The sequence below is a fragment of the Artibeus jamaicensis genome, unplaced genomic scaffold (assembly GCF_021234435.1).
Source record: "Artibeus jamaicensis isolate MK-2021 breed Jamaican fruit bat unplaced genomic scaffold, CSHL_Jam_final scaffold_614, whole genome shotgun sequence".
NCBI lineage: Eukaryota > Metazoa > Chordata > Mammalia > Chiroptera > Phyllostomidae > Artibeus > Artibeus jamaicensis.
The window spans coordinates 1,390,723-1,403,860 of record NW_026522050.1 but is presented as its reverse complement, the minus strand read 5'-3'; positions in this window follow the sequence as shown (position 1 = coordinate 1,403,860).

Here is a 13,138-nt window from a genome sequence, read left to right as displayed (position 1 = left end):
TGGAGACTGCAGTTGAGAAATTGAGAGAAGGTTGAGACTCGGCAGGATAGCAATGGGGGAACTAGGGAGAATCACCAAAAACAAAGATGTCATTAGGAACCAAGTCTAAGGTCATCCACGCTCTCATATCCCCAATTACCATGTATGGGAGTGAAAGTTGGATATCGATGAAGACTGATAGAGGAAAAGCTGATTGATTTCAAATACGGCATTGGCAGAGGGCTCCACGGACACTCTGGACCACCAGAAAGACAAACATGTGGGCCCTACAGCAAATGAAGCTGGATACATGGCTGGAGGCAAAAATGACCAGACTGAACCCGTCCTACTTCAGGCACATTGTGAGAAGGCAGGAAAAGATAATAATGCTGGGAAAGACAGACAGCAGCAGGAAAAGAGGAAGACCAAACATGAGATGATTGGCTCCACAGAAGAAGCCATAGGCAGGAGTCTACGGGAGCCGAGCAGGGCTGCTGAGGACAGGACGCTGTGGGCATCACTCATTCATGGAGTCAGCAGGAGTCAGAGCTGAGTCAGTAGCACATAACACACACAACTGTCATATATGGGGGGGGCAAAAGTAGGTTGGCAGTTGTTCATATGGTAAATAATACAATAATTAATAAATAATATAAGAATAAACTCCACTGGCCAAGATGGAGGCATAGGTGGAGACACTGTGCCTCTGCACACAACCAAATTTAAGGACAAGATTTAGAAACAAAAACACAACCAGAACAGACAGAAAATTGAACTGTATCAAAGTTGGGCAACAATGAACCATTCATCAAGACCAGTAAAATGGGCGAAGTCAGCAGCCAGTGGAAAGGGGTCCTGGCAGGAAGAGGCAGTGGTTTAGCAGAACTGGGTGCAGGGAGGAATGGAGCAAACCCAGTGAGATGTGCAAGGAGGTTGGTTGACTGCAGACACACATTGAAATGCAGATAAACCAGGCCAAAAAACGAGCAGTGAGACAGACTGTGCAGCCCAGGGCCCCAGCGACAGGAAATAAAGCCTAAAAGCACCGATTGAAAAAACTTTCGGGGGTCAAGGTGCTGGGAGAGGCTCCCAGCCTCACAGGAGAGTTCACTGGAGAGACCTAGAGGGTCCTAGAATGTTAACAAGCCCACCCACCTGGGAACCAGCCCCAGAAGGGCCCAATTTGCTTGTGAGAAGCTGCAGAGGGAACCCAAATCCGAGACAGTGCAGAACAAGTGCCACTGCTCCCTCTCTGACCCTGCCCCCACATATAGTGTCACAACCCAGTGACTGGGGTTGCCCAGCCTTGGTGAACACCTGAGGCTCCGCCACTCAGTTGGTCAGGCATGACCTAACCAAAAATGGCTCAATCAGAAGAACAAATCAAAGCCTCATAGCCAATACTTTTAAGTTACCAAGAGATAGCCAACCTATCAAATGCACAGTTCAAAGCACTGGTGATCAGGATGCTCACAGACTGATTGATTTTGGTCAAAAATTAGACGAAAAAATGAAGGCAGCATACACTAAGTCAAATGAAGGAAAATGCACAGGGATCCAACAGTGATGGAAAGAAAACTGGAACTCAAATCAATGGAGGGGACCAGAAGGAAGAAAGAAACAAACAAATAGAAAAGAATAAAGAAACAAGAATTCAGAAAAAAAGGGGAGAGGCTTAGGAACCTCCAGGACATCTTTAAACGTTCCAAAATCTGAATTATTGGGGTAGAAGAAGGGGAAGAGGAACAACAACAAGTAGAAAACTTATCTGAACAAATAATAAAGAACTTCCCCAATCTGGCAAAGGAAATAGACTTCCAGGAAGTCCAGGAAGCTCAGAGAGTCCCAAAGAAGGTAGACCCAAGGAGGAACACATCAAGGCACATCATAATTATATTACCCAAGATTAAAATGAAGGAGAGAATTCTAGAAGCAGCAAGAGATAAGGGGACAGTCACCTACAAAGGAGTCCCCATCAGACTGTCAGCAGATTTCTCAAAAGAGACCTTGCAGGCAAGAAGGGGCTGGAAAGAAGTATTCCAAGTCATGAAAGGCAAGAACCTACATCCAAGTTTGCTCTATCCAGCAGTGCTTTCATTTAGAATGGAAGGACAGATCAAGTGCTTCTCAGATAAGGTCAAGTTCAAGGAGTTCATCATCACCAAGCCCTTACTATATGAAATGTTAAAGGGACTTTTCTAAGAAAAAGAAGATAACAAATATGAATAGTGAAAAAACAGCAAATTCACAGTTATTAACAACCACACCGAAAACAATAAGCGGACACTTAAAACAGGGGCGGGGCCACAGAAACGGAGATCATATGGAAGATTAGCAACAGGGGGAAGTGAGAAGAGAAGGGGGGAGAAGGTACAGAGAATAAGTAGCATAGACAATGTGGAGAAAATAGGGGGAGGGCAACAGTAGTGTGGGAAATGTAGAAGCTAAAGAACTTATGACACAGGGACATGAACTAAAGGTGGGGAAGGTGGGTGGGAGGGGGTGTGCAGGGTGGAGGGGAATGACGGGGAAGAAATGGGACAACTGTAATGGCATAATCAATAAAATATATTTTAAAACAAGTTAAAAAAAATAAACTCCAATTTTTGCCCCACCCTGGATAAGCATTACTCTAGGCCCTTGGGGATAACCTTGGTGAACAAGGCAAAGTCAATTGCCATCCTGGAGATGATACTGAGGTCAGAGTAGGTGGTAGAATTGTTTGGTGGGGGGTGTCAGTGCCGTGACATCATCTGGAGCATCAGCCAGACTTGGAGCTTGCGTTAGCACGCTACTCAGGAGGGTCTTGTGGACTGACGAGAGATGGCCCCCACAGATGAGACAATGGCTGAGAGCGCCACCTCTGGTGATTGCCTTATCCCTCGGGATTCTTTTTTTCTTTAAACTGGTATTAGATTTTGGTAAAAAATTGCACATAGTACAACTCACTGTTTTGGGTGTGTAACATTTTTTAACAGATGCATAGACCAGGATAGAAAATGATTTCATCACTCAAAAAATTTCCCACTCAGGTTACCCTTTTGTAGTCAAACCCTCCTCCCACCGGATCCCTGACAATCTGTTCTCCATTTCTGAAGCGTTGCCTTTTCCAGAACGTTATATAAATGGGGCCACACAGCGTATAACCTCTCAGAATTGGATTCTTTCCCTTAGCATCAAACATTTAGATTGATCCATGTTGTTGCTATCAGTGGTTCGCTCCTCTTTGTTAGTGAGTAGGAGTCCATGGTGTGGAGAGATCCCCACTTGTTTATCATTCACCTATGTATGGACTTGAGTTGTTTCTGCTCTAGGGTAATTTTGAATAGAGCTTCTATAAGTATTCGTGTTCTGGTGGTGGTGTGAACTGCAGTCTTCCTATTTCTCAAGTCGTACCTACACCTCCATGTGGGATTGCTGGGTTACGGGCTGAGCGTGTGTTTAACCCTCATAAGAAACTACCAACCTACTGTCCAGAGGAGCTCTACCATGTTGCACTCCACTGGCAGAGTATGAGAGTTCCACTTGCTCTGAATCCTTGCCAGCACTTGGAATATTCAGTTTCTAAACTTTTTGCCAGTCTAATAGATGTTAATGGTATCTAGGTATATATCTAATTTGCATCTCCCTAATGATTAAGGATACTGAGCATTTTTCATGCGCTTTTGGGATTCTTGAGAATTAATAAACCTTTACTCCAACTCAGAAACCAACTTACGGTGCTAAGGAGATTTATCTGAATTCGCACTTGGCTTGACTCACTGGGACATTTCAACAGCTACGCTCAGCGGGTGACGACGGGACTCAAAGCACATGTGCCAGACTTGTCGGGCCAGCAGGCAGGCGGCAGCAGGCTCCTGGCTGCTAAGCACCGTCTCCTCGGTTCCAGGTTTTATGCAGAGGAAAGCATTTGGTGTCTTTGCCTGTGAGATGTGCCCCGTCAGACTCTTCATTCCTCCCGCTGTTGTTTCGTCCCGACCTCCCCTAACAATTCTCCCTTCTTTCCTTCACTAAGTGATTAGTCATCGAAAAGCCCACCGCACGGGGGGCTTTGTGTCCTATAGGGTCTAGGGTCACAAAGTTAAAGAAGATGCCTACTTAGAACAATCTCACATTCTCACAGGAGGATTTTAATGTAAAGCAGATTTTTAAATAAAATGCAGTGAGAGCGCTGATGAACCTGTGTTCCAGGCCTTGGGGAACTTAGAGGATGACGCTTACTCAGCCAGCAGTCAGGAGTGCTTCCTGGAGGAGGAGCAACTGAAGTGAGTCCGAAAGGACAGGCAGGTATTAGACTACAAGACACAGAATGGGCACTCTCAGCAGAAGAGACGGCATGAGCCAAGGCCTGGCAACGAGCAATGGCATGTTGCGTGAGCGAGTGTGTGTGTGTGAGAAGCTCAGTTGCGCTCAGACATATGAACGGAGGTGTGGGACCGAGAGGGCGGGGTTGATGGAGGCGCGAGGGGCTGGACTGAAGAAGCTCGTGCCCAGGCACCGTATTGCAAAAGCAACCAGATGCTTTTAAAAGTTAGAACTTGGTTTTAGAAGATTGTTTCTGGTGCCTTCCTTGCCTGCTTGTTGATTCTTTTTTTAAAATTTATATTTATTAATTTTATTTCTACAAACAGGGGAAGGGAGGGAAAGAGAGGAAAAGAAACATTGATGAGATATATAATGTATGAGAGCTACATCAGTCCGCTACCTCTCTTGAGTCCCCAACTGAGGACCTGGGCCGCAACCCGGACAAGTGTCCCGACTGGGAATTGAACCAGCAACCCCTCAGCTCTCAGGCTGGTGCTCAGTCCACTGAGCCACTCCGGCCAGAGCGCTTGTTGATTCTAACTCATCCTTCAGGCCCCAGTTCAAAGGTCACCTCCTCTGGGAAACCCTCTCTAATCCCCACATCCAGGAAGACAGGCTCTTTCCTGGGCTCTTTGCCCCACCTTGTACTTACCGGTCAGTCTGCCTGCAGGGTAGGAACTGGAATTTTCCCCACTCTGGGCTCCTTGGGAGGCTTGACATGGTGCCTCGCACATAATAAATGTTTGATGAACATGAAGGAATTCGTAAAGAGGGAAGTTTTCCAGGCAGCCCCACTCCTGAGCCCCTTAAGATTAAGCCAGCTCTCCAATGTGAGTCACATAGAGGCCTCGTGGGTCGCTTGGCCCAACCTTCCGATTCACAGGTCTGGGAGGGAGGGGGGCCCATTGAACCTGCAAAGCAAGTTCCCAGGCGATGCTGCTGCTGCTGCTGCTGCTGCTGCTGCTGCTGCTGCTGCTGCTGCTGCTGCTGGTGGGACCACACTCAGACGAGCGTGGATGTGGCTGCCGTCCGATTCAGGCACGTCTCTTGCTGAGCAAGCCAGAGCTGGGCATTGTCACGGGGCTGTCATTGCTGCAGTTTATCACAATCACCTGACCACGGGGCCCTTCAGGGGATTTCCTTCATCTTGACTCGTCCCACCTGCTTTGAGCTAGAGCAGGGGGTTGCAGTAGCCTCTCCTGGTCCTTTCCTCCCAGGGACTCCCTGGGGCCCTGGTCACAGGGACTCCTTAACTGGCTTCTCTCCCACTGAGTAGTTCCACTGGAGAGCCCCAGGGGACAGAACAAATCCTGAGCAGGTGCTGTGAAGAAGCCCTGGCTGTGGGAAGAAAGACTGGAGTCCCAGGAGTGGGGGTGCCACCACAGCTCTTAGGGTAACCTGTGGGCAGACCTGCCATCTCCCATGAGGGTCAGAATGGGGTCTTGCCTCCTTTAAGACCAGCTGGTCCCTGGGCCTCAGCAGCTCGGGTCTCCCAGGCCCTGGGAAGGAGCCACTTAATCTAAAAACAGCTGCACTTCCTGTGGCACCTGGGCTCCGCCTTCCCTGCGCTCCCTACCCTTCCTCCCACCTCCCTTTGGGTTTCCAGAGCCAATTACCTGCCAGATAACAGGCCTCAGCCAGGAGATGGGGAAGCTGAAGGCCAGAGGCTGGCCTGGCCGGGCCTCAGAGAAAACTGATCAGGCTTAGAAAGGTAGCCCTGGGAGTGGGCCCAGGGTGGGGAATTGGGGGGTGTCTCCAAAGGGTGGAGACCACCATTCAGTTTGCCAGTTACCTGTCCCCCTTTGCCTGTTGGGTGTCTGGGTCAGAGCAAGACTGTGAAACTTGATGAGCGCCCAGCTGTGAGCCTTGTAGAGCTTAGAGAGGCGATGGATGCCGTGGACTAGGGCGGCTTAAAGAGGCCCCAGCATCCGTCTGGGCTCAGCTCAGCCTTGGAGGCCTTGGCACATTTAGTAATGAGAGCCGATTTCTGCAAGTGGGGCTGCCACAGCCAGGAAGCAGAGGACCTCAAGGAGGAGGTGAGAGAGCCTGGGAGACCGCTCAGAGGAGCGCCCCCTGGGGAGGGTTGGTGCGTGGACCTAGCGGGGAGGCTGAGCCCCCTGGGAGCTCGAGAATCCTCCGTGGAACCTGCTCTAGACGCTGGGTCCCAGTCCCAGCCCAGGGAGTCACACTCCGGGGGCGGGGAGCCGTGGGGGGCAGTCGAGGGGGCAGGCAGCGCTCTGCATTTGTACCAAGGATCCCAAGTGATTTTTGTCTTGATTTTTAAAAGTTATTGAGCTCTGGCCTTGGTGACTACATCCACGTGCTGGGAGGGTGGTGCACCCCAGTTTCTTGGAGACAGAAGTGCCTGTGCACAGGACCCTTGCCTGAGTTCTCCCTATGTACCTCTTTATCTGGCTGTTGATTAGGGTCACTTACAGTAAAGCTGATAAACGTAGCCCTGGCTTGGCGGCTACATTGGTCAGAGAGTCATCTTGTGTCCAGAAGGTTGAGGGTTTGAATCCTGGTGAAGACACACACCTAGGCTGTGGATTTGATCCCCAGTCAGGGCGTGTATGGGAGGCAACTGATAGATGTTTCTCTCTCACATCAACGATTCTTGCACTCTCTCAGTCTCTTTCTTCCTCCCTCTCTCTCTAAAAATCAATAAAAACATATCCTCAGGTCAGGGTTAAAAAGAAAATAATAATAAAGTGGTAAATGTAAAAAAGTAAAAATAAAAAATCATCACGAAAATCTTCGAACATGCTGACGACCGGTACGCTCACCTCCTAGACTCTGTCATTACGGTTTAACTCCCCGCCTCATCCCGTGCCCACCTACCCATTATTTTTTGAGGCATTTCCAAGAAGTTGCAGATATACGTCCCTCTAAACACTTCATCACATACATCATTAAATAAAGATCAATATGGATGTACCAGTTTTTTCCTCTGGAGATAAAACTTACATAAAGCGAAATGTCCAAATCTTAAGTGTGCATTATGCACTTAAGTGTGCATGAGTGAGTTTTGTCGAAGGCACGTACTCTCCAAACCCTGTCGAGACGCGGACCGTTAGCGCCACGCCAGCTCGTCCCCTGGTGCCCCCTCCCAGTGAACCCCTGGCCCCAGTCCCACCCCGCCCTGGAGCTGCCAGTTTTTTCCACCATAGATTGTTTGCTGGTTTTTGAACCTCACGTAAATGAAAGCACGTCATGCACGTCGTTCCGTGTAACGCTTCTTCTTCAACTGAGCATCGTATTTTTTGAGAGTTACCCATATGGTTGCATAAGTCCACGCAGTTTGTTCCCTTTAATTGCTAAGGAATATGCTGTTACATGAATATACGACAGATTACTCATCCACCTGGGCTTTACTTATTTTTGAATATTATGGATAAATCTGCTATGAACTCTGTGCAAGTCTTTTTGTGGGCATCGTTTTAATTTCTCTTGCATACGTGCCTAAAAGTGGAATCTCCGTGTTATCAGAGAGACGTATGCATCACCACGTAGACCTTTTTCCAAAGCGACGGTCCCATTTCACACACCCACCAGAGACGTGCGAGTCCTCGCCAGCACCTGGTGTGGCCGGTCAGTTTTCCTTTCGCCGCTCCGGTGGCGGTGGAGTAGTATCTTACTGCTGTGCACTTTTTCATGAGCTTAGGGACTATTCCTCTGTTTTCCTGTGTGAACTGTCTGTTCAAATCTGCTCTACTCTGCCCTCCCAGGGGCAGCGGCATGGCCCTGGCCTCTGACTCACGGCAATAACGCACCAACACCTCTCCTCCTAGAGGCCTGGCTTTGCCTGTAAGCTCCAAAACTGGGCATCCAGAGTGGGGCCCAGATACTTGTGGCCAAGCCAGCCCAGTAACCACATTCATCCACTCACCTCCCCACCCCCATCTTTGCCCAGGAAAAATAAATGGAATGAACAGACCCCAAGTGTGAGCGTGTCCCGGGCCCTCGACAGGGCTCCGCGTGTACTGCCCCTCATAGCCTGCACCTGGCCTCTCCAGGTGAGCCCTGTCCTGAGCCTTGTCTGTACAGCTGAGCAAACGGGCTCTGTTATGTTAAATAATTTGCCTAAGGCCACACAGTGAGTGACAGTCAGAACTGAAATCTGGTGTGTCTCTCCTCCTTGTCACGGCCACCCATGGCATCTGCCAGTTCCTGATGGAGATGAGGGTCTTAGCTAAGTCCCTGCTAGCTCCTTCCTCCCCCGGGTCCTGGCCGGGGGTCCTTGGAGCTTGCTGGAGCACTGATCAAACCGGAGGGCTTTCAGAGCTCTGAGGTAGTGAGCGCTGCCTGCGACCTCAATGGCTGTCCTCCCCCATCTCAGCCTCTGCTGGGTGTTGCTGCAGGTCTACATCAAGCTCCTTGGTGCCGTGGGGCACTCTGGGGGCGGGGAAGGCAGCCCTGCAGCTGGGTTCTGGTCCCCCAAGGCCTGGCCTCCTCCATCCCCACAAGCACCCTCTCTCTTGCTCTCCCTCCTATATTCTATTTGTTCTCTTCATCTGGACTTCTCTCCCTGCCACGTGGGTCCTCCCCGTCACCTTGCGGCTGCTCGTAGTCATTATCTTGTGGGTAGTTAGCCGCATAGTTTTGAGTTGGGGTCCCTCATGAAGGTACAGTCAGGATGTAGGTCAGGGTGCAGTCATCTGAAGGCTGGACTGGGCTGCAGGGTCTGCTCCCGGAATGCGCACTCACGTGCCTAGAAAGTTGGGGCTGGCTGGTGGCAGGGGCCCCAGTTCCTCATTGCCACAACTCTCCATGGGGCTGTGTGGAGGGACTCACAGCATGCCAACTGGCTTCTCCCTTAAAAATGAACAAGACTAGCCCTGGCTGGGGTGCCTAAGTGGTTTGAGCACCAGCCTGCTAACCAATTGAGCACTGGCCTGTGAACCAAAATGTCACTGGTTTGATTCCCAGCCAAGAAACATGCCTGGGTTGTGGGCCAGGTCCCCATTTGGCTGCATGTAAAAGGCAACCAATTTATGTTTCTCTCACACATCAATGTTTTTCTCCCCTCTCTTTCTCCCTCCCTTCTCTAAAAATAAGTAAAAATAAAAATTTAAATTAAAAAAGTTTAAAATTTCTCTCTAAAAATAAATAAAATCTTTTTTAAAATAAGCAAGACTTTCTAAAAAGTTTTATTTATTTTATTATTTATTTTTAGAGAGAGGGGAAGGGAAGGACAAAAAGGGGGAGAGAAACTCAATGCGTGCTTGCCTGTTGAACACCCCCTACTGAGGACCTGGTCCACAATCCAGGCATGTGCCCCGACTGGGAATCAAACCAGCGACCCTTTGGTTTGTAGGTCCATGCTCAATCCACTGAGCTATACCAGTCAGGGCAAACAAGACTATTTTAATCACTTTAACAAAAGTCTAACCTAAGAAAAGAATTCAAAATGTCGTTAACCCTTCCTGCACAGAGATATTCATTATGAGGCTATTTATAGTGGTAAAAAAATTTGGAAACAGCACAAGGGTTCAATAAGGAATGGATGTTTATGTAAATGATGACATATCCATGACCTTGGCCTGTTACGCAACTGCAAAAGTGATTGTTTTGTGGAGCAGTTACTGACATACAAAGTACCTCTGACATCAATTAAGAGAAATTTTCAGGGTACAAAATGTATACACAATATGATGCTGTGTAAAGAAAAAAACTCACAGGAAATATTCTGGCTGCAGTGTTAACAGTGGGGTTTTCTATGCTTTTAATTTTTTTTTAAATTTTGAAATGAAGATTCACAAAAAACAGCAAAGGCAGTCCAGACCCTGCAGACCTCGCTCACTTTCCTGCAGTGACTACATCTTATGGGACTCAGCACAACATCAAGGCCAGGAAGGCGTCACCACTGTAAGTGCGGTACAGTTCCATGTCGCCTTGGCAGGCGCGTAGAGTTGTGTAACTGCCACCTGCCAGATCAGGAGTGTCCCATCACCTCAGACATGCGACCCTCTGTAATCACACCACCCCTCCCCCGACACCGCTAAGTCATCTGTTCTCTGCCTCGGTGAGTGTATTGTCTCGAGAATGCTACATAAGTGGAATCATACAGTAGTGGCCTTTTGAAATTGCCTTTTTTCCCCACTCAGTCTAATGCGTGCCCTTCAGTTCCATCCAAGTTATTATGTGCATCTATAATTCATTCCTCTTTGTCACTGAGTAGTATTCGATGGTATGGATAAATGTTTCCCCTGCTTTTCAAATTTCCTGCTGAACGCCATATATGCCAATTTTTAGGAAAAAGGACAAATACTGGTGTGTGTGTTGGGGGGAGTAACGCAAAGAGAAGAAATTCATGCCTTCAAGGAAACTTTGTGTTGATTTAAATAACAGAGTTTTTTGGCCTTGCTCGGCAGGTGCCTGGGCCAGCTCTTCACGTCGTAGGAGTGCTCCTTGCAGTATCCGGAAAGGTGGCTGTGCTTCCTTGTGTGGGTGCTCCCAGTGACAAGGAATTCCTTACCAAATAAAGCAGCTCATCGAATTGCTATCAAACAGGCCTTTCTTCCCAGAGCTTGGGCGTGACTGAGAGATGATCTTCTGTCATGAGTTATTGTTACCCTGCCCGAGTCTCTTTCCTGTCCCCCAACCAGATAAATACAAGCCCAAGACAGTGAGAAAAGCCTACAAGGGCTGGAGCAAGCTGTTGCCTATACTAGACAGGTCGAGGACTGGCCTCTCTGGGGAGCTTCCAGCATTCGCTGGCTTAGAAAACCAAGGTGCCACGGACACTTGAAAATGGAGTGAAATTCTGCATAAACACACACACAGATACCCACGGTGTCCTAGGAAGAGTCTCCTTTCTGCACGGCAGCTCTGCTCCCGGAAGGCACTGAAGCACTAACCTGGGGGAAAGGTCCCGGTCTCTCCCAGTCTTGTCCCCTGAATCAGACCCCGGACCTCTTCCTTTTCCCCCAGCCTTCCTTTGAGGGCAGGCTCTGATCTGTCCATGGTTCTGATTATGAATGAGTTTCACTTGGGGGCGAGGCATAGGTTTGCTTTCTTCCTTTTTTCTTTTTTTCAAAAAAGATTTTGTTTATTTATTTTTTAGAGAGGGGAAGGGCAGGAAAATGAGAGGGAGAGAAGCATCCTTGTATGGTTGCCTCTTGTGCATCCCCTAATGGGGACCTGGCCTGCAACCCAGGCATGTGCCCTGACTGGGAATCGAACAGGCAACTCTGGCAGGCTGGCACTCAATCCACTGGACCACACCAGGCCAGTAGTTTTAAAAAAATTATTTATTAATTTTAGAGAAAGAGAGGAAGGGAGAAACTTTTTTTTTGTTTCACTGACCTCTGCATTCATTGGTTGATTCTTGTACATGCCCTGACGGGAGATTGAACCTGTGACCTTGGCTTGCAGGACGATGCTCTAACCACCTGGGCAGCATGCACCACTCATCTCTTCCCGACAGCTAACATCTACTGAAGCGCTCCCTGTGTGTGATGTGCTCCTTACGTTCACCCTCTGCTTACAGTATCAAAGTATATCAGACAGAACAGAAGAGCAGGGGTTACAAACACACAATTCAGTGATTGGCGTGTAGCGAGTATGTTCATGGAACCACCACAAAGATCAATAAGCAGAACATCGTCAGAACCTCAGGGGGCCCCTCATGTCCCCTTCTAGGTGCTGGCCTCCAACTGTAACCACAACCTTGACTTTTCATAGCATAGATTAGGTTTTTTTCTATTTTTAGACTTCATAGAAATGGATCATACACATTGTCTCCTCTTTTGTGTCTGGTTTCTATAGCCTGACATTGTGCTTGTGAAGTTCATTCGTATTGTCCCAAACGGTTGTAGTGTAATCATCCTCTTTGCCACATAGTGTTACCTCGTGTCAGGTGCTCCACAGCTGATTCATTTTACAATTGAAAGGGCAAGTGGGCTGTTTTCAGCCCTATTTCCTGAAATAGGACTATTGCTGACAGAAACATTCTTTTCTAACAGGAACCTAAACAACAAAAGAAACAAGCAAGCAAAATATAACCAAAGACACTGAAATAGAGAACAGGCTGACAGGAACCAGAAGGGAGAGGGAAGGGAATTTCAGGGGAAAAGGGGAAGAATTTACAGGAACTAGTATAAAGGACACATGGACAAAAACTAAGGGGGATGGAAATGGGAGGGAAGTGGGGAGCACTGGGGGGGTGGGCTGGAGTGGGAGTAAAAAACAGAAAACTGTACTTGAACAACAATTAAATAAATAAATTTTTTAAAAGAAACATTCTTTTTATATCATATAGTGAACATATGTACTTCTATGATATATATCATATATACACGTATTTGTGGATACGTAAACACATATACGTAGGGTGGATTGTGGGTGGGTATATTTTTCAATTCTCATTTTTCAGATGAGGAAACTGAGGCTCGAGAGTTCAGCCAGGCGGTAGGAGAGCTGGGACGTGAACCCGTCCCGCCTGGCACCGGAGCTCAAACTGTCCCCACCATGCCTCACTGCCTCCCGATGTGCAGGCTGTTTAAAAGTGCCCGGGATGTGCCAGACTGGCGGCTGCCCCTGTGGCAGGTAAGGTAGGAGGGCTCAGTCACACAAAAAGGAAAACATGAGATGTTGGAGAAAGGCACGGGGTGTGATGAGGAGCCTGAGGAAAAGGGGGTCATTTTTATCTTGGAAGATCACAGGAGGCTTCCTGGAGGAAGAAGCATTTGAAGAGGAAGGAGGGGACCAGATTCTGGGCACACAGGAGTGATGCTGGACAGAAAGCCAGGCTGAGAGAGCTCTAGGCGCACAAGAAGAGGCCCTCATAGGTCGTGTCACCCCATTCCCACGGTGTCGGGAGCCGGCCAGCAACCGTCCCTTGACACGGTCG